The sequence below is a fragment of the Rana temporaria genome, chromosome 5, assembly GCF_905171775.1.
Source record: "Rana temporaria chromosome 5, aRanTem1.1, whole genome shotgun sequence".
Classification (NCBI taxonomy): domain Eukaryota; kingdom Metazoa; phylum Chordata; class Amphibia; order Anura; family Ranidae; genus Rana; species Rana temporaria.
In genome coordinates, this window is record NC_053493.1 from 402,980,780 (window position 1) to 403,000,486 (window position 19,707).

Below are 19,707 nucleotides of genomic sequence, written 5' to 3' on the forward strand. Positions count from 1 at the left end.
AGAATGACCCAAAGCACACAGCCAGGATAACCAAGGATTGGCTCTGTAAGGAGCATATCAAGGTTCTGGCGTGGCCTAGCCAGTCTCCAGACCTAAACCCAATAGAGAATCTTTGGAGGGAGCTCAAACTCCGTGTTTCTCAGCGATAGCCCAGAAACATGACTGATGTAGAGAAGATCTGTGTGGAGGAGTGGGCCAAAATCCCTCCTCCAGTGTGTGCAAAGTTGGTGTAAAACTACAAGAAATGTTTGACCGCTGTAATTGCAAAGAAAGCCTACTGTACCAAATATTAACATTGATTTTCTCTGATGTTGAAATAGTTATATTCAGCACTGTAAATACATCAGGTCCGGGGCTTCATCAGGGAATGCATGGCAAGGGACCCTTCAGCGCCCTGAACCGACGACGGGTGCCAGAAAGTCACCGCCGATCCAGGACTCATTCATCTTTATGAATGTGAGTCTGTCCACGGAGTCTGTGGACAGACGGGTCCTCTTGTCCGTGACCACCCCACCTGCCGCGCTGAATGTCCGCTCAGATAGTACGCTGGAGGGGGGGCAAGACAATAACTCCAGCGCATACTGAGCGAGCTCGCGGCAGGTGTCCAATCTGGCAACCCAGTACTCCATGGGGTCGTCGGTGCTCATACTGTCAGAAGCACCGACGGACGCCATGTAGTCTGCCACCATGTGGGCCAGCCGCTGGTGGTGACTGCTGCTGCTGCTGCTGGTGGTGGTACTGGGTCGCTCGGTTTGGAAGAACATCCTCATCTCTTCCATTAGGTCCCCTGCTCGGCTGCAGCTGGGTGCAGCCACCTGCTGGGTGAGATGAGGGGGGACAACTGGAGGCCGGGGAGTTGCCTGCTCCAACCGTCTGACAATGGCTGCCTGCAGTTCCTCCATCCGGTGCTGCCTCCGGCTGGCTGGGATGAACTGCTCCAGTTTCCCCTTGCACCTGGGATCCAAAAGGGTGGCCATCCAGAAATCATCCCTCGTCTTGATGGTCTTAACCCGGGGGTCCCTCCTGAGGCATCTCAGCATGTGGGCAGCCATGGGGAAGAGCACAGCCCGCTGTGACTCCTCAATGCTGGCCAGGTGAATGAGGTGCGACTCTTCTTCCCTGAGGCGCTGCTGGTCAAACTCAGACATGCCCAACCCCCGGACTATCGGTGCCCCCAACACCGGCTCTCCCTCCTGACCAGGCCCTGACTCCGGGACGACACCAGCAACCACCTCCTCCTCCTCTTCATCATCATCCTCCTCCTCCTCCTCCTCCTCCTGGTCCTGGCCCTGGTCTCGGTGGAGCATTGCTGACTCCTCCTGCTCCACCAAGGCACTCTCCCCAGCCTCGAGCAGGCGATCTAGTGTCCTCTCCAGCATGAACAGTATTGGCAGCACGCTATTGAGGCCAATTTGCTCACTGCTGACCATCTTGGTCGCCTGCTCGAAGGAGGACAACACTTGGCAGACCTGGTTTATCTGCCCCCACTCCGCACAGGCGATGAAAGGGAGTTGTGGTGAAGCCCTCTCAGTGCCTAGTTCCATCAGGTACTCCCTCACCGCCCTTTGCTGCTCCCACAACCTCTTCAGCATGTGGAGGGTGGAGTTCCACCGCGTCACACTGTCCACAATCAGCCTGTGAAGGGGCAGATTGTACTTCCGCTGCAATTTGGACAGGGACGCGGTAGCGGTTGGGGAGCGCCTGAAGTGGCTGGCAATCCTACGCGCCTTTGCCACAATGTCACTCAACCCTGGATAAGTGCGCAGGAACTTCTGCACCACCAGGTTGAGGACATGTGCCAGACAGGGCACGTGCGTCAGACTGCCAGCATGGAGGGCGGCGAGTAGGTTGCTGCCGTTATCGCAGACAACCATACCTGGCTGGAGCCTTCGGGGTGTCAGCCACTTCTGGACCTGAGCTTGAAGTGCTTTCAGCACTTCTTCTGCAGTGTGTCTCCGGTCCCCTAAACTAACAAGCTGGAGCACGGCCTGACAGCGCACGTGCCCCACACTTGAGTAGCTACGGGGGCGCTTGCTGGGAGGCTCAGCAGCTGCGGAGACAGTGGCTTGAGGGAGACCAGCAGTTCTCCCCTGGACACCCCGGGGCGGCACCACAAGATCGGTTGCCGACGATCCCTCACCGACGCCTCGGAGGGAAACCCAATGGGCCGTGAAGCTGATGTAGCGTCCCTGCCCATGCCTGCTGGTCCAGCCATCCATTGTCAGATGAACCCTGTCGCTGACAGCGTGATCCAGCGACAGGGTTACATTCTGCACAATGTGCTGGTGTAGGGCAGGGACACCAGTCCTGGCAAAGAAATGGCGGCTGGGGACACGCCATTGGGGTTGGGCCTGCTCCAACATCTGCCTGAAGGGGTTGCTGTCAACTATGTTGAAGGGCAGCAGATGTTGGGCAATAAGCCTTGCCAGGAGCCCATTGAGGGAACGCACACGTCGGTCTCCAGGGGGGAAGGGAGTGGTGCGGTCAAAGGCGTCTGAAATCGACGCCTGGCGCCGGACGGCAGTGCGGGACACAGACGTGGAGGGTGCTGTGGAAGTAGAGGTCTGGCTGCCGGTACCAGTACCTCTACTAGAGGGAGCGGGGGGGCATGACCTGCTGGAAACAGATGAAGATGTGGCAGGGGCTGCTGTACCCTGCTCACTTGTGGTGGTGGCGCTGCTACCACCACCACGCTTCATCTCGTCATACAACGCCCAGTGGTTTATCCTCAGGTGCTGGTTCAGGGCTGTGGTACCCACCCGAGCCAAACACTTCCCTCTCTTCACCCTCACTTTACAAATCCGGCAGATGGCCACGGTAGGGTTGTCTGCCACCAGGGTAAAGAAATTCCAGACAGGTGACTTCAGCACCGCCCTCCTGTCAGATGGGGTGACGCTTACTTGCACCTGCTGGGATTCGGTGCGCACAGGTGGAGCTGCCTGCTGCTGCTGCTGCTGCTGCTGCTCCTCCTCCTGACACCTCCTGCTGCCATCACCAGTGGAGACCCTGACGATGGTCTCCCTGGTGGTGACCTGGCGCACCGTTTCACCAGGGTGCCTACCTTCCCCGTCGTCACTGACGTAGTGAGCCGACGCGTCAGATGGCAACCATGATGGGTCACCCTCTTCGCCCCCAGAGATGTCAGACCAAGGGCTGAGATGTGTTGGTCTGAGGGAACCACGTGACATGGAGCCTCTAGCCTGGCTCCGCTGTCCCCTCACCCACGCCTGGGTCTGACTAGGTGCTGCTGTTTCCTGCACCAAAACAGCAGCACCAGTTTGAAGGGATGTCTCTGGGATACTGCCAGCAGGTATCCCATCCTCCTCATCCATCCCTTCAAAAAGGTCCTGACCATCAGGACAGAGCTGGAGGTCTGCCTGATGCATGGCCTCCCCCAAGAGATCCCTATCACTGTCGCTGTCGAACAGTAAGATGCTGGACTCTTGGGGGCTGGGGGGGGGTAGTACAGGCAACGGTGTAATGGTGGTACTACTGTGAGTCGGGACCGACGACTCAGTGGCACTGCTGTGCCCCATGTAGTCCACCACTACTTGAGCCTGAGATGGCAATATCGGGCGGCTGCCCGATGGGAAGAACTCCCGGATCAGGCGTACTCCCCTTGCACCCGATCCTCTACCACTAGTAGGGGCACGAGAGGTACCCCGTGCTGGCAGCGATCCAGCACTGGGAGTAACTCCCCTACCCCTGCTGCCACGGCCACGGATGCCGCTCATTATTGCTGATATGTGTGTGGGGGGGTTAAACTTTATTGGGGGGGAAAATGTGAACAAAATGTGTTTTTGTGTTTTTTTTACAAGACAGGCACGCAGACAAAGACGTACACAGACAGCTACTAAACTATAAGAAAAGTAGTACACCAGACAAGGACTACAAAATTAAAGAAAAAAAAAAAAAGCACTAAACAAACACTAACTTTTTTTTTTTTTTTTTTTTTTAAACACAAAACACAGACACTAAACACACACTAAGCTAAGCTAGATGAAATAAATGTACACTAACAGTGTGTACACTTACTACACAAAATTTAACTAAACTGAACACAAAACTTAGCTTTTATAAAAGCTCTTTAGGGAAAACTAAACAAAATTTGAACTGAGATGCCTATCAAATATCACTGAACAGCGAACCTGCAAGATCTAACAGTAACACAAGATGAACAAAACTTAGCTTTTAGAAAAGCTCTTTTATAAAGCTCAGCAAAATGTGTTCTGAAATCTCTTGCAAATATAACTGAACAGGGAGGATTGCAGGATCAAACAGTAACACAAATGAAAAAAACAGCACAAAACAGCACAAAACGTAGCTTTGAAAAAAGCTCTTGGGTCTATTGCTTTGAAAAAAGCAGTTGATATACTGGAAAAGATCCACTGGAATCACTAAATAGCAATGCTGGTGATGATCTAAATCAATCAAGAACAAAGACACAGGAAACCAGGAACACAGAAACAGCCTCCACACTCTATAGCCAGCTTCTGAATCTGCAATGAAATGGTGCTGGGAGTGAGCTTATATAATGTCCATGCAGGCAGGTTCCTATTGGTTGCTAACCTGTGACGAGTGTGGAAGGAGAACTCTGATTGGCTCTGATGCAAAAGGGCGGAGCAAATAATCGCGCAATATTCCTATTGCCGAATATTCGCATTGCGAATATTCGGCAATATAAAATGATCGCTTCAGCTACTCGGCCCAATGGCTCTAATCATACCAGCAATGCTTTCAGACGTCTATGGAGATCACTAGGATGTGATCTGTTTTAAAAATGAAACTGTAAAAATCGCTCTGATGCGGAAGATAGGGGCGAAGAAAATAATCGCGCGATATTGCGTTTGCCGAATAATCGCATTGCGATCTTTCTGGAAAATTCAATGAACGCTTCAGCTACTCGGCCCAGGGTCTCTAATGATACCAGCAATGCTTTTAGACGTCGATGGAGATATCTAGGATGTGATCTGATTCAAAAAAAAAATTGTAAAAAATCGAATATTCGGAATTGCGAATATTCACCGCGAATTTCGAAATATAGCGCGATTTCTCGAATATGCTATATTCGAGTCGAATATTCGCAATGCGAATATTCGTGAGCAACACTAGTATGTTCCAGCATCACGTACAAACGGCTAAAGATATTTATATGAAACTTGGCACACAGGTTACTTATATGTCAGCCACAAACATAGGATAGGTGGTTTAAACCTTACCCACCCCCACTTGCCATGGTCGGGGTTTTTCTTTAAAGTCCCATGCAAAGCAATGGGAAAATTATGTTCCCACAAAACTTCTGTGTTCCTGTCTGCTGTCCCATGTCTTTTTTCAACAGTACTATGAATACCTTGGCTGGTGGTGATATATGTTAGCACAACATGGCATCTTGGTTAACAACATCTGACCTTACATGAATTACATATGACCTTACATAACTGTCACCAAAGGAGCTGCGGTGGCTCCACGCGATTGCCACTGCACTGACAAGTGATTCACCTCTGCAGCTAGGGGTTCGGATCCCGCTCTCGGCTACCTGTGAATTGAGTTTGGTGGTCTCAGCCCCGCCCCTGGTGGGTGTGCTATGCGAGGTTGGGTTGGGAGGACCCCCTCACACCCGCCATTGCCAACCGGGGCATGGAGAAAGGTGGCAGATTGCCTCTGGGGGAGGCCTCCCAACTCCTGCAGGCCGGCTCCTCTCTCTTTCGAGTTCACGCACAAAATACACTTTTTAAAAAAAAAACATAACTGTCAACAATAACTTACCTGGATGATATTTAGCCCGAAGACGTCTGACCTGATCCATTTGGCGCCTCTTCAGGTCAGACCACTTCTTCACAATTGCATTGTGGTCGTGTTGGCCGCCAAAGTCAGCGATTAGGGCGCTGACCACAGCCCTTTTCTCTGGCTGCCTCCGCAGCTTATCGTATCCTGTTTCCAGGAACTTCTGCAAGATGAAGAACAAAGTATATTGTAATACTTCTGTTGACAGCCTTATGGATATATGACGTAAATGTATGCTATTCAACAATTGGAAGCATTCTCGCCTTATTAATCAATGACAGGGGTAACATGACAGATTTTATATCCTGCCATTTCGGTCGCCACCTTTTTTGCATAAATATAGCAGCCATTATCATTTGCATAATTATGAATATATTATTAACAACACAGGATACACGTATAGGGGAGATATGCGTTGCTAACTCTTTTCCCTGTCAGGAGCCTAACGCCCCGGGGGTCAGAGACGGGACCTTTTCGGAGGGCCACTGACGTATGTACCCGTCGCAGTTTTTTGTGATGTCACTCTTTAGGTGTGTGCACATTTTTCACTGCATCCGGGTGGAGTTTTTGGGTTGTGTTTTGCACGCCACAGGCTTTTCAACAGGAAAAAAACAGCTGGAGGCAGAATGGTTGCAAAACACTACGGGTTTGTTACCTAACTCTGGGTTTCAAGACCAGTCCACCTCCAGCTGTTGCAAAACTACTACTCCCATCAGCCACGGTCTGTCAGTGCATGCTAAGAATTTTACTTTTGCTGCATCTAGGGTGCCACAGTTTAGAGACCCGTGCATAAAGGCCTGAAAAACGGGGGCCTGCAGAACTTACAATACTAGAAGTGCCAGCATTCCCAGGCATGCTGGAAGTTGTAGTTCTGCAACATCTAAAGGGCAATATGTATTCGAACGTCCTTGGGCCTTGAGGACACTGAAGTCAGGACGTTCGCATACGTCCTATGTCCAAAAAAATGTTAAATTCATTATGCTAAATAACAAGGAAAAGTGCCTAAATACACATTTGCCAACCAGGGTGTCTGCAGCTGTCCAGGCATGCTGGGACTTGTAGTTTTGTAAAAGCAGGAGACACATTTTTTGTGAAATACTAATATCTGATCATATATACTAACTTTTAAACTAGACTAAAATGCAGTTGAAGATGATGAAATAACAGTGGTCAAAATACTTACACAAATCAGCAACTTTTCCTCAGACTTAGTGAAATTGCTTCCAACCATGTTGCTGTGTGATTGCGCTGCGATCATAAGTTGGAAACTGGCAAGGCTCCAGGAAATGGTCGCGTGTTGTTCGCGCAATTGCGCATGCGCGATCGAAAAATCGCAATCGCAATATGTATTTTGGTTAAAATATCATACATATTCGATTTCAGAGTGGTGCTACAGCAGTTTTCGAAATATCTGCAATCAATTTCGCATTCGCATGTTGCGATATTTCGATAAAATATCAGGAATATTCTGAGCCAATCAGAGCGCTCCTCCAGCATATCTCGAAATTGCGCAATAAATATCGCATTCGCATGTTGCGATATTTCGATAAAATATCACGAATATTCTGAGCCAATCAGAGCGCTCCTCCAGCATATCTCGAAATTCCGCAATAAATATCGCATTCGCATGTTGCGATATTTCGATAAAATATCACGAATATTCTGAGCCAATCAGAGCGCTCCTCCAGCATATCTCGAAATTCCGCAATAAATATCGCATTCGCATGTTGCGATATTTCGATAAAATATCACGAATATTCTGAGCCAATCAGAGCGCTCCTCCAGCATATCTCGAAATTCCGCAATAAATATCGCATTCGCATGTTGCGATATTTCGATAAAATATCACGAATATTCTGAGCCAATCAGAGCGCTCCTCCAGCATATCTCGAAATTCCGCAATAAATATCGCATTCGCATGTTGCGATATTTCGATAAAATATCACGAATATTCTAAGCCAATCAGAGCGCTCCTACCGCAGTTATTAAAAAATCGCAATTATTTTCGCATTCGCAATAGCGAAAAATCGCAATCAATTAATTTCGATAAAATATCACGAATATTCGAATTTAGCGAATATATCTCGAATATTCGAATATATATTCGAGATATATCGCGAAATCGAATATGGCATATTCTGCTCAACACTACTCACCACTATGGATGTATCACCGCCCCCCGGTGGCCAACCCTTACGCCACAGGTAGGATGGAAATTTTCTTCCTCTGCCTGTCTGTTTGGGTTTTTTTATATCATGTTTTTTTCCTGATTTTTTTTTTTTCACCATCAGCCCTTCTAGGTCTGATCATCAGCCCTCAGTCCACGAAGACATTGATATCACTAGATCACATCGCCATCATTCCAGGTCAAGCTCTAAGCGACCAAAGAGCAGGTCACCCTCCAAACATCATGGGGAAAAATATAGATCCACTTCTGACCGCCATTCCCACCGTCATTCCAGCAATTCCGGAAGAAGATCTTGCTGGGGGTGCAAGGCCCAGGTCCCGGAAGGGAAATGTCTTTGTGATCCCTGCTATTCTCGGGCTGCAAGAGAAAGGGTGGATAGTGACCAACAAGTTGAAGCTCTGGTCAGGAAGGTGGTCCAGGAGTCTCTGAATAAACCTGATCCCACTGGTGACATTCTTTCACCTGTAGTTCCAGCTCCAGTCCTTGTACAGGATGACTCTGAGGTTCCGGGCCCATCTCAGCGTAATCGCTCCTCAAGTATGTCCTCCTTTAGTAAGGTGGAGAGTGTTGTCAATTCCACTGGATTTGACTTTTCTCTAGTCCCAAATCTGGTAAAGGCAGTCAAAGTCGCTTTAAAATGGGAAGACCCGGTGGAATCTCCTAACAAACAGAGAAAATATTTTAAACACCTCAAGAAGGAGCGTCCTAGCTTTCCCCTTTTGGGTGAACTCAGTGAAATGATTACTGATGAGTGGACCACCACTGAAAGGAAAAATTCTTTAATCTCCAAAGTTTCAAAGATGTACCCGTTTAAACGCGAAGAAGTGAAACACCTGGAGTCTGCTCCCTTGGTAGACGCCGCTCTAATGAGACTGGTTAAACATGTTACCCTTCCTTTGGAAGACACAGTCTCTTTTAAGGATGCTCTGGATAGGAAAATTGATACAGATTTAAAACGCATATATATCACAGCAGGTATGGCGTGTAAACCAGCACTGGCCCTTGCGGCCCTCTCCAAGGCAATGGAGACTTGGACGGATGAAGTAGATTCTACTCTGTCAAACATGTCTGGTCTTCTGGTCAGAGACCTACCAGTTCACGAACTAAGAATGGCTGCTGCCTTCCTGGGTGAGGCCTCCCTTGACATTATCCGCTTAGTGGCGCGGGTTATGCTCTCATCTGTCACAGCTAAACGCGCCCTATGGCTCCGTCCTTGGGTAGCCGACCCAGCCTCTAAACAGGCATGGTGCTGTATTCCCTTTCAAGGGTCTTCCCTGTTCGGGAACAAACTTGACAGCGCTATCTCCCGTGCCACAGGGGGTAAATCGGGGTTCCTTCCCCAGGACCGTCATCCCTTCAACCAAAGGAAATTTTTTCCCAGGCAAGACCAAGATCGTGCTAGAGAGGCTCGTCGATACAAGCCGGGTAGAGAGTTCAGGAAAAATTGGAGAAGAAACCAACCTTCGGGTCAAAAACCCACAAAAGGGGCAACTTCAGGTAACCGGGACACCCCTAAGTCCTTTTGATATTGGGATCGCTCAGACGGAGCAGGTCGGAGCTCGGCTTCTGCAATTTCCGGCACGTTTGGGCAGCCTCAATAAAAGACTTTTGGACGGTCAAGACAGTATCCTTAGGTCACTCCTGGACCTTTGTCATCCCTCCTACACTTCAATTTGTCCCCACAACTCTGCCCCACTCAGAAGAAAAGAGAAATATCCTTCTAACATACACAGACACTCTCTTGTCCCAGGGCGCCGCTATACAAGTGCCAGCGGCAGAAAGATTTCAGGGAATGTACTCACCTCTGTTCATGGTTTTGAAGAAGTCCGGCTCTTGGAGGCCAGTGATAGACCTGACGCATCTAAACACCTTTATAAAAAAGGAAAAATTCAAGATGGAGTCACTTCTCACAATTCGTCAGACCATTCTACCGGGCGACTGGCTTGTGTCAATCGACTTGAAAGATGCCTACTGAAATTCCGTGGAGTGCCCATAGCGGCAGAATTTCAGAAATACCTTCGGTTTGCAGTGGGCAGTGTTCACCTTCAGTTCACGTGTCTCCCATTCGGGCTTACAACATCGCCGCAAGTGTTTTCAAAGCTCTTACTGGCTGTCGTGGCCTTAATCAGAATGAAAGGCATCCGTCTACACCACTATCTAGACGACCTGCTGTTACTTTCACAGAACAGGGAACAGATATTGATACATCGGGCTCAAGTTATCCTTATTTTGACCGAGTTCGGCTGGCTTTTGAACAGGGAAAAGAGTCATCTAGAACCCACACAGTCTCTAGTCTTCCTCGGTGCCCAGTTCGATACGATCCAGAGTACAATTTCTCTACCCTTAGAAAAAATCCCAGTCATCCGGGAAAGAGTTCGTCTTGCATTGGAGTCCCCTTTTCTCAAAGCTTCACTCTGTCTCAAAATTATAGGCACCATGGTGTCCACGACTCCTATGGTCAGATGGGCACAATGGCGAATGCGTCCTTTCCAGAGGGGTTTTCTCCAACAATGGGATCCGAAGCCCCAGGACCAATTAATCCGGATAACTCAGTCAATGAGGGACAGCCTCCTCTGGTGGCTTCTGCGGAGAAATCTCCTCAATTGTCTCTCAATAGCCCCTGTCTCCTGGATCACAGTTACATCCGACGCCAGCAGCAGTGGCTGGGGTGCCCTTTGCCTGAAAGAAGTAGCCCAAGGGAAGTGGGATTTCCCATCTCAAAAGGTAGTATCCAATATCCTGGAACTCCGTGCAGCCTTCTGTGCCCTTCAAGCCTTCACCCATCTGGTAAAGGGGTCGTCAGTCCTTCTGAGGATGGACAATACGACAGCCGTGTCTTACATAAAGAGACAAGGAGGCACTCGCAGTTTGTCCCTTCTGAGGGAGGTGGAGCCGATTATATCATGGGCTCAGACACATCTGACAGATCTAACAGCAGTTTATCTCCCCGGAACTCAGAATATTCAAGCAGACTTCCTATCGAGGACGACACTCGACAACAACGAGTGGTCTCTCCACAGCGAGGTTTTCATCTGGATCCTGTCACTAGGATTCACACCGGAAGTGGACCTATTTGCATCCCCGTGCAACTACAAACTGGAGAAATTTTACACAAGAAATCGCTGTCCCCAAGCGTTCGGGGTGGATGCTCTAACAGGTCAGTGGATGTTCCACAAAGCCTATGCTTTTCCCCCAACTCCAGTCATTCTCCGGTTCCTGACGAGACTCAGATGGGAGGAGGTCGAGGTGGTCGCAATAATTCCTTACTGGCCCAACAGACCATGGTTTCCACTGTTATTTCAGTTGAGCTTCCGGGATCCAGTTCAGCTCCCATCCAGACCAGATCTCTTGCTCCAGGGGTCGACCCCTCACCCTTGTCCATCACATCTGCACCTGATGGCCTGGTTTTTGAGAGGGAAAGATTGGGAGCGCTAGGTTGCCCAAGCCAAGCAATCTCTACATTACTAAATGCCAGGAAAGTGAGCACCAACAAAGTCTATCAGAGGATATGGTCTAAGTTCTCGGATTACACCTCCTCCATGAACAGTTCAGCCAAAGTCCCCAGAGTGCAAGACATTTTGGGCTTCCTCCAAACTGGGCTTGACCTACCCTTATCAGTCAGCTCCTTGAGGGTCCAAGTATCAGCAATCTCTGCCTTCACAGGTATTTCGTGGGCCAGACATTCCCTTGTCCGTCAATTCTTCAAAGGAGCCATGAGGTTAAGACCTCTAAGAAAACCAAGATTTTCCAAGTGGGATCTCCCATTAGTCTTGGACTTTTTTTCAGGAGATCAAGATTCAACTAATCAATCTATCAAAGATCTTTCCCTCAAGATTGTCTTCCTTGTGGCTATAACATCCGCCAAAAGGGTCTCCGAAATTGGCTCTCTAGGCTCTAAAGAACCGTTCCTCACTTTTTTTCCGGACCGTGTTGTGTTAATTCCGATGCTGGGTTCCAAGCCTAAAGTCACGTCAATCTTTCATGAAAACCAGGAAATTGTACTTCCCACGTTTCATTCTTCTGAGGGTTCTATGGTTCATCCTCTGGATGTCGGCAAAATCCTTAAACAATATCTGGAAGCCACAGCGTCCTTCCGTAAATCTGATCATTTGTTTGTGTCATTCCATGGGAAAAACAAAGGCATGCGTGCTTCCTCCAGAACCATCGCCGCATGGATCGTCCAAGCTATCCAAAGGGCTTACAAGGCTAAAGGGTTGGCTCCTCCTGAAGCGGTAACCGCTCATTCCACACGGAGCGTCTCTACATCATGGGCGGCTGCCCGACATGTTTCCCCTGAAGTTATTTGCAAAGCGGCCTCTTGGTCGTCCTTAAATACATTTATGACGCACTATTGCGTGGAACCGGCCTCCTTGTCGTCGGTTAATTTTGGTTTGAATATATTATCTGTTGACAATGTCAATTAAAAAAAAATTTCTTTAACCAGCAATTGCCCACCCGGGTGTGTTTGGCTAGTCATTTCCCACACGTAGGCTGCCATGGAGTCTGTCAGGAAAAAGGAAAATTTATATGAAATACTTACCGTAATTTTCCTTTCCTGATGGACTCCATGGTAGCCGGAGTTCCCTCCCTTTGCTGGAGTAGGCTATATTACGGAACACTGTCCATGGCCAGGAAGCAAAGCTTTATGGGAGTAGGGTCCTATGAGGTATGAGAGGCGGGGTTAACCCACACGTAGGCTGCCATGGAGTCCATCAGGAAAGGAAAATTACGGTAAGTATTTCATATAAATTTTCCTTTTTACATAGACATAGACATAAGAAGTGCACAGGAAGCTGAAATAATGGTTTACCAACCTTTCCAAGGGATTCTGGGTTCCAAGGGCCCTCCCGTCACATCTCTCCCATTTCGGCAAAAAGACTAACACAGGCGTAGACCCCAGATGGGTTGACTCGGAAGTTAGTCCATAGTTCCAGTCCTCTAATGCCTGTACCCACACAGTACCCCAAACAAATTGTCCCAAACAGAACATTACTCACCCAGCCAACCTCTGCCTCTCTCATAGAACATACTTGCTGCTGGGGGGAAGTGTGGACTGTTCCTTCACCCTGGAGTCCCTTTAGCCGCAGGAAAGAAGACAGGGTTGGCTGTGCTCAGTCCGTCATGCTGCTGGGCATCTGGGCCGACTGCCCAGCATCCCTGGGGTATACAGGTGGGGACTAAAGTCCCATCTACCTTTACAGGCAATTTGTCCTCTGTCGAGGGCAGAGGCCAGCAACACTCTGCCCTGTTGCCAGCCCTTCTGCTGGAAACCCTACATCATCTGCTCCAGCTAACTGTTGGGGAGGCCGACTGCCCCGGCTCCCTGGAACTCTGTAGTTGTCGACGGTGCAGGGCAGAGGTTGGTAGCACTCTGCCCAGTTGCCAGCACTTCTGCTGGGTTAATGCTATTGGAGACAGCAGGCCCAGCCACTGACACCAGATCAAGCTTCAGTTTTGAGGTGCCGATTGCATTCTCTCCTTGGGTCCTGATCTGATGCTCAGGTGTGACCGCCACCTCCTCACCCTGGGCCTCCAGAACTGCCGCAGGTGTGGGACCCTCTGTCCGGTTGCCAGCGCTTCAGCTGGGTTGGTGTCATCATTCTGGGGTGCTGTCTGCTGTTGGAACTTCCTTTCACTGGTGCACGAACCCTTGTTGGGTAGGGGAAATGGCTGCTTCTCCTCCCTGCTTCTCTGAAATCCACTGGGAAGTGATCGCCACCTTCTCACCCTGAGCCTCCGGAACTGCCACAGGTGTGGGGCAGATGTCTAGAACCCTCTGTCCGGTGACCAGCGCTTCAGCTGGGGAAGTTCCTTGTAACTTCACAGATACTGCTGATGGTGCTGGGAAGAGCACAGTGAAGTTTGGCCCTAATACCAGCTCTTCTGCTGGAGGCTCATTTGGTTGTTCTTCCTCAGCAGAAAAGTCTATCAAATCCCCTGTCTCTGCAACTGGAGTCTGGGGATAGGAGGAGGGGCTGGACATGGTGGATACCATGCAATCTATGCCCGGAAGTGGGAGCAAATACCTGGATTGAGTGATTTTGTCATATACCGCTTCCTCTCAGTCTGAATATAGATATCAGATATTCCAAACCGCTGACAACTACAAACAAGGCAATACTCATTTGTTTACTGAACATGGACTGTTTATTAGAACAAGAGTACAAGTCTTATATACAGTAGAAGAGGAGGTTCCTACCTCCTGCTCATAATACTTTAACAATACACTTGTAACCAGAAACATAAATTAACTAATCCCCTATGGCAGTGGTCATCAACCCTGTCCTCAGGGCCCACTAACAGGCCAGGTTTGCAAGATTACTGAAATACATCACAGGTGATATCATTTGCTGCTCAGTGATTGCAGTATTCTAGACTGCATCCCCCCATGGTAATACATAAAACCTGGCCTGTTAGTGGGCCCTGTAGGGCAGGGTTGATGACCACTGCCTTATAGCAGCCGATGTGACTCCGTGCCCTTCTGAGCATTGTTATGATAAATCAGGATCTCACTACAGGGTCAGACTTGTTGTCACCAAGCTTCACACAGTAGATGATACATTATCATAAGTATAAACACAGGACATCTTCACACAATAGCAGGAGCTCCAGTAGGAGTCGGCCCGTCTCCTACATTGTACAGAGGCCAATGTGATCAGCTCTCTCAACCAACATGTTGAGTTTAGAATCAAACAAAGAATAGTCTTTACATATATCCTGGGAAATATTGTGGATAAATATTACTGTCCCATTTTAAGTAATCCAAGATATATTTTCTAAATCACCCTGTGCCAGCTTTCCAAGGGATTCTGGGTTCCACAGGCCCTCCCGCCACACTCCGCTTTTTAGAATGCTTTCAGAAACAGAAATGTCAATACAGGCAGTCCCCTACTTACAAACACCTGACTTACAAACAACCCCTACTTACAAACAAACAGGGGCAGACAACAGGAAATGGAAGGAAATCTACCCCTAGGAAGGGAAATTCTCTCCTATAAGAGTTAATATGGGAAAAAAATGTCTCCACTGATACTTCCAGTCCATGTTTCCCTTTTAACGGGAGGGCCCGTCGAACCCAGAAGCTCTTAGAAAGTATGAGATACTCCTGTTTCAGCTTCCCCGATGCCTCTTATGTGTAGATCACCCTGTGTCTCCAATAGGGGTACAGGGTGAATGAGAACCCCACTATGGTCTGTGCTAGTCAGATTTAATGCGGTATATATTGTATATATATATATATATATATATATATATATATATATATATTGTGTGTTGGCTGTAGTGTACTATAAAGCTTGCTGTGATGAGGTGGGGTGTGATTGCATTCTATTGTCTATTGTGGTAATTAAGTCTGCTACTGTGATAAATGTGTATTGTAAGTTAAAGCAGAGGTTCACCCTAAAACAATTATATACCATCCCATCCAGCATACTTGCGTCAGCTACAGTATGCTGTTTTTTTTTTTTGCTGTACTTACTGTTTAATCGTTCATTTTCTTTTCATCCTCCCGCGGGGAATAGGCGTTCCTATGAAGGGGAGTAGATGATCGACGTGCGGCTAAGGCACGTCACGCGTTCCGAAAATAGCCGGACTAGGACTCGGCTATATACGGCGCCTGCGCAGTCAGCTCCTAGTCTGTGCGCAGGCGCCGTATAGCGCCGTGAAGAGCCGAGTCCTATTTCGGCTATTTTCGGAACGCATGACGTGCCTTAGCTGCACGTCAATCATCTACGCCTCTTCATAGGAACGCCTATTCCCCGCGGGAGGATGAAAAGAAAACGAACGATTAAACGGTAAGTACAAAAAAAAACAAAAAAAACAGCATTCTGTAGCTGACGCAAGTATGCTGGATGGGATGGTATATAATTGTTTTAAGGTGAACCTCCGCTTTAACAGACAGCCTAAAAGTCAGGCATCTGAGTCATCAGTTGTAGTTAATTAACTCATGTAAATTAGGTCAGGACCTGGAGTCAGGATGTCTGTTAAAAGATGTGTATTGGGGCTCATTAGGTAACCATTGTGTGATGTTGTGGGCAGTGGTGTATTTAGGTTTTGTGCTGCCCTAGGCCTGACTAAACTTGTGCACCCCCTAATTTAAATATGACGCACCCCTTCCTGTCAAGGCCACACCCCTTGCTGTTTAAGACCCGCCGTTCCCTAAAAAAAAGTGTTGCCTAAAGTTCTACTTTCTGCAAATTTTATGGAGAGGACTAAGAAGATATAACCATGCCAATGGTGCAGCAGAAAATACATAGCACAGTGAGGAAGGTTTGTGGTTCAGGATAATAGGACAGTCAAAATTAGAAGCTGCCCCCCCCCCCCACAGTTGCGGAATGCTGGCCGGAAGCAGTGCGGCTGCTTTATGGGGGCACTAGACTAATTTGCCTCTCTGTCCAGTACACCCCATAAGACTGGCGCTACACTAACAGTGTAGCGCAAACCGGCGGGGACTCTTTCCATGCTGCCCCCCTGCAACGTGCTGCCCTAGGCCTGGGCCTTGTTGGCCTAGGCCAGGATACAGCCCTGGCTGTGGGTGGAGTTGGGTCATTGTTCATTTGGTTACTTCAGTATCCTAAAGTGTTTATAAGAGCTGTATTTCTCAATAAAGGGTTTATTCCTGTTGAACCTCAAACAGAGCTGTGTGTCTCGTTAATGGGGGAATTCTTATGGGTCGTGTTCGCCGGATTGTGGCGTGTCGGTAGCTGCCTTGTGTTCGGGAATGGAATATCCTAAACGTCTGTAACCCTTGTCCCATTTGGGATTCCGTTACATCCCTAATAAACCCAAAATGTTCTAAATCCAATTGTCTTTGGGACAGAAAGTGAGGTGAAATCTTCTGAACAGGGGCACAGACAGCAAAACAAATGTTACAGGGGTGATGGTAACCCTTCCCTATGTTTTCCAAAAAACACCTTTCAGTGTCTGGCCCCCCAGCCCCCTGTTTTACTTATCAGAGTTCCAAAATTTCTGTGGGCACATCCCCGCCGCCCTTCTCTCCATGGAGTCCCGGCTTTGATTGGATAGATTAATAGCAGCACAGCCATTGGCTCCCGGTGCGGTCAGTCAAATCCAATGACATGTCTATGGAAGCCGAATGTATGACACAGGAGTGTGCTCGCCAAGGTAACCCCCTCGGGGGAGAGCTTCCCAGAATAGGGTTAGCTATTGCGAGGAGGAGCCGAGAGAACTGCCGGGAGACCCCAGAAGAGGTGGATCGTGCAAAACGAACTGCACAGTGGAGGTAAGTAAATGTTTGTTATTTAACCACTAGCCGACCAGCCGCCGTCATTCTACGGCGGCAGGTCGGCTCTCCTGGGCGAGACCACGTCATTCTACGTCGGCTCTTTGAGCCGCCACTAGGGGCACGCGCGCCCCCCCGCTCGCCCCCGACTCCCGTGCTTGTGCCCGGCGGGCGCGATCGCCGCCGGGAACACGCGATCGCTCGTTACAGAGCGGGGACCGGGAGCTGTGTGTGTAAACAGAAGATGAACAGAAGATCAGTGTTTCCCCTAGTGAGGCCACCCCCCCCACAGTAAGAACACACAAGGGACATACCTAACCCCTTCCCCACCCCCTAGTGTTAACCCCATTCACTGCCAGTGGCATTTTTATAGTAATCCAATGCATTTTTATAGCACTGATCGCTATAAAAATGCCAATGGTCCCAAAAATGTGTCAAAAGTGTCCGAAGTGTCCGCCATAATGTCGCAGTACCGAAAAAAAATCGCTGATCGCCGCCATTACTAGTAAAAAAAATATATTAATAAAAATGACATAAAAATACCCCTTATTTTGTAAACGCTATAACTTTTGCGCAAACCAATCAATAAACACTTATTGCGATTTTTTTTACGAAAAATAGGTAGAAGAATACGTATCGGCCTAAACGTTTTTTTATATATTTTTGGGGGATATTTATTATGGCAAAAAGTAAAAAATATTCATTTTTTTCAAAAATTTCGCTCTATTTTTGTTTATAGCGCAAAAAATAAAAACCGCAGAGGTGATCAAATACCACCAAAAGAAAGCTCTATTTGTGGGAAAAAAAGGACGCCAATTTTGTTTGGTAGCCACGTCGCACGACCGCGCAATTGTCTGTTAAAGCGACACAGTCCCGAATCGCAAAAAGTACTCTGGTCTTTGGGCAGCAATATGGTCCGGGGGGTAAGTGGTTAAAAAAACACAAACCTTTAGTATCACTTTAAGTGGTTAAGGCAGCAGTTTTGCAACTTTCCTTTGGACTTTAGACAATACAGCATTAGCCTAATGTATTCTACTTTCTTTTCCATTATACAGTTCTCTGGCTTAATTTTTTTCCTCTTTTATTATGCATTTTTTTTTTTCTCCATTAGAGTCTTTGTTGCGTGAACTCTTAAATGTGTATCTCACTAGAACAAAAACACTTTGCAATGAAGAATGTCTAAGGGACACTGGGTTATCAAATGATGCCTTGTTAAATGGAGGACCATTTTATTTGTCCTTGATAAAAGTTGGAACTTTTCATCCTGTTAAACATAGCATCTGTCCAATAAAACTGCGAGTTCCTAGGACACCAACTTTCCGTCCTGACACATTGCTGGAAAAATAAAAAACGACATAAGGCACAATCTTTATAAAATTGACTCATAAAAGAGAAAAAAGAAAATGGTGGTATCATCAGCAATTTCATCTCGGACAGAAGACAATTAAATCTTTTTATTTATTTTTTTACACACGTTTGCTAATTACATTTCTTTTTCTCTATTTAATCTTGCTGAAATTTGTAATGGTTAGTTAGCGGGGCGGCAATTTGCCGGTACAGTCTGGAGGAATTGCAACGGCTGAGATCTAATGAGAGGCAGTCAAGCCATAAATTGCTGTAGGTGAGCTCGACAGTGATATATGAGACTCCGGGACTTAAAGGGATATTGTACTTTGATCAAAGTAAGAAGCTCCAAAACACCAAGACCTTGGCCCGGATTCAGAGAGAATTTCCGCCGGCGTATCCATAGATACGCCGCGTAAATTCAAATCTGCGCCGGCGTATCTACTTTCTGTATTCAGAAAGCTAGATACGCCGACATTAGCCTAAGATACGACTGGCATAAGTCTCTTACGCCGTCGTATCTTAGGGTGCATTCTGACGCTGGCCGCTAGGGGCGCTTCCGTTGTTGTCGGCGTAGAATATGCTAATTACCTAGATACGCTGATTCACAAACGTACGTACGCCCGGCGCAATTTATTTACGTTGTTTACGTTAGGCTTTTTCGGCGTAAGGTTGTTCCTGCTATTAGGAGGCGCAGCCAATGTTAAGTATGGACGTCGTTCCCGCTTCGAAATTAGAATTTTTTACGTCGTTTGCGCAAGTCGTTCGCGAATAGAGCTGGACGTAATTTACGTTCACGTCGAAACCAATACGTCGTTTCGCCGTACTTGGAAGCAATGCACACTGGGATATGTACACGGACGGCGCATGCGCCATCCGTAAAAAACGTCAATCACGTCAGGTCATCATACATTTACATAAAAAACGCCCCCTTGCACATTTGAATTACGCGCACTTACGCCGGCCCCATTTACGCTACGCCGCCGCAACTTACGGAGCAAGTGCTTTGTGAATACTGCACTTGCTCCTGTAAGTTACGCAGGCGTAGCGTAAAGACGATACGCTGCGCCGCCGTAAGAGGAAGCGCAGCTACGTGAATCTACCCCCCTGTATATATATTTCAGATTGTATAAGGTTAGTGTATACAGAA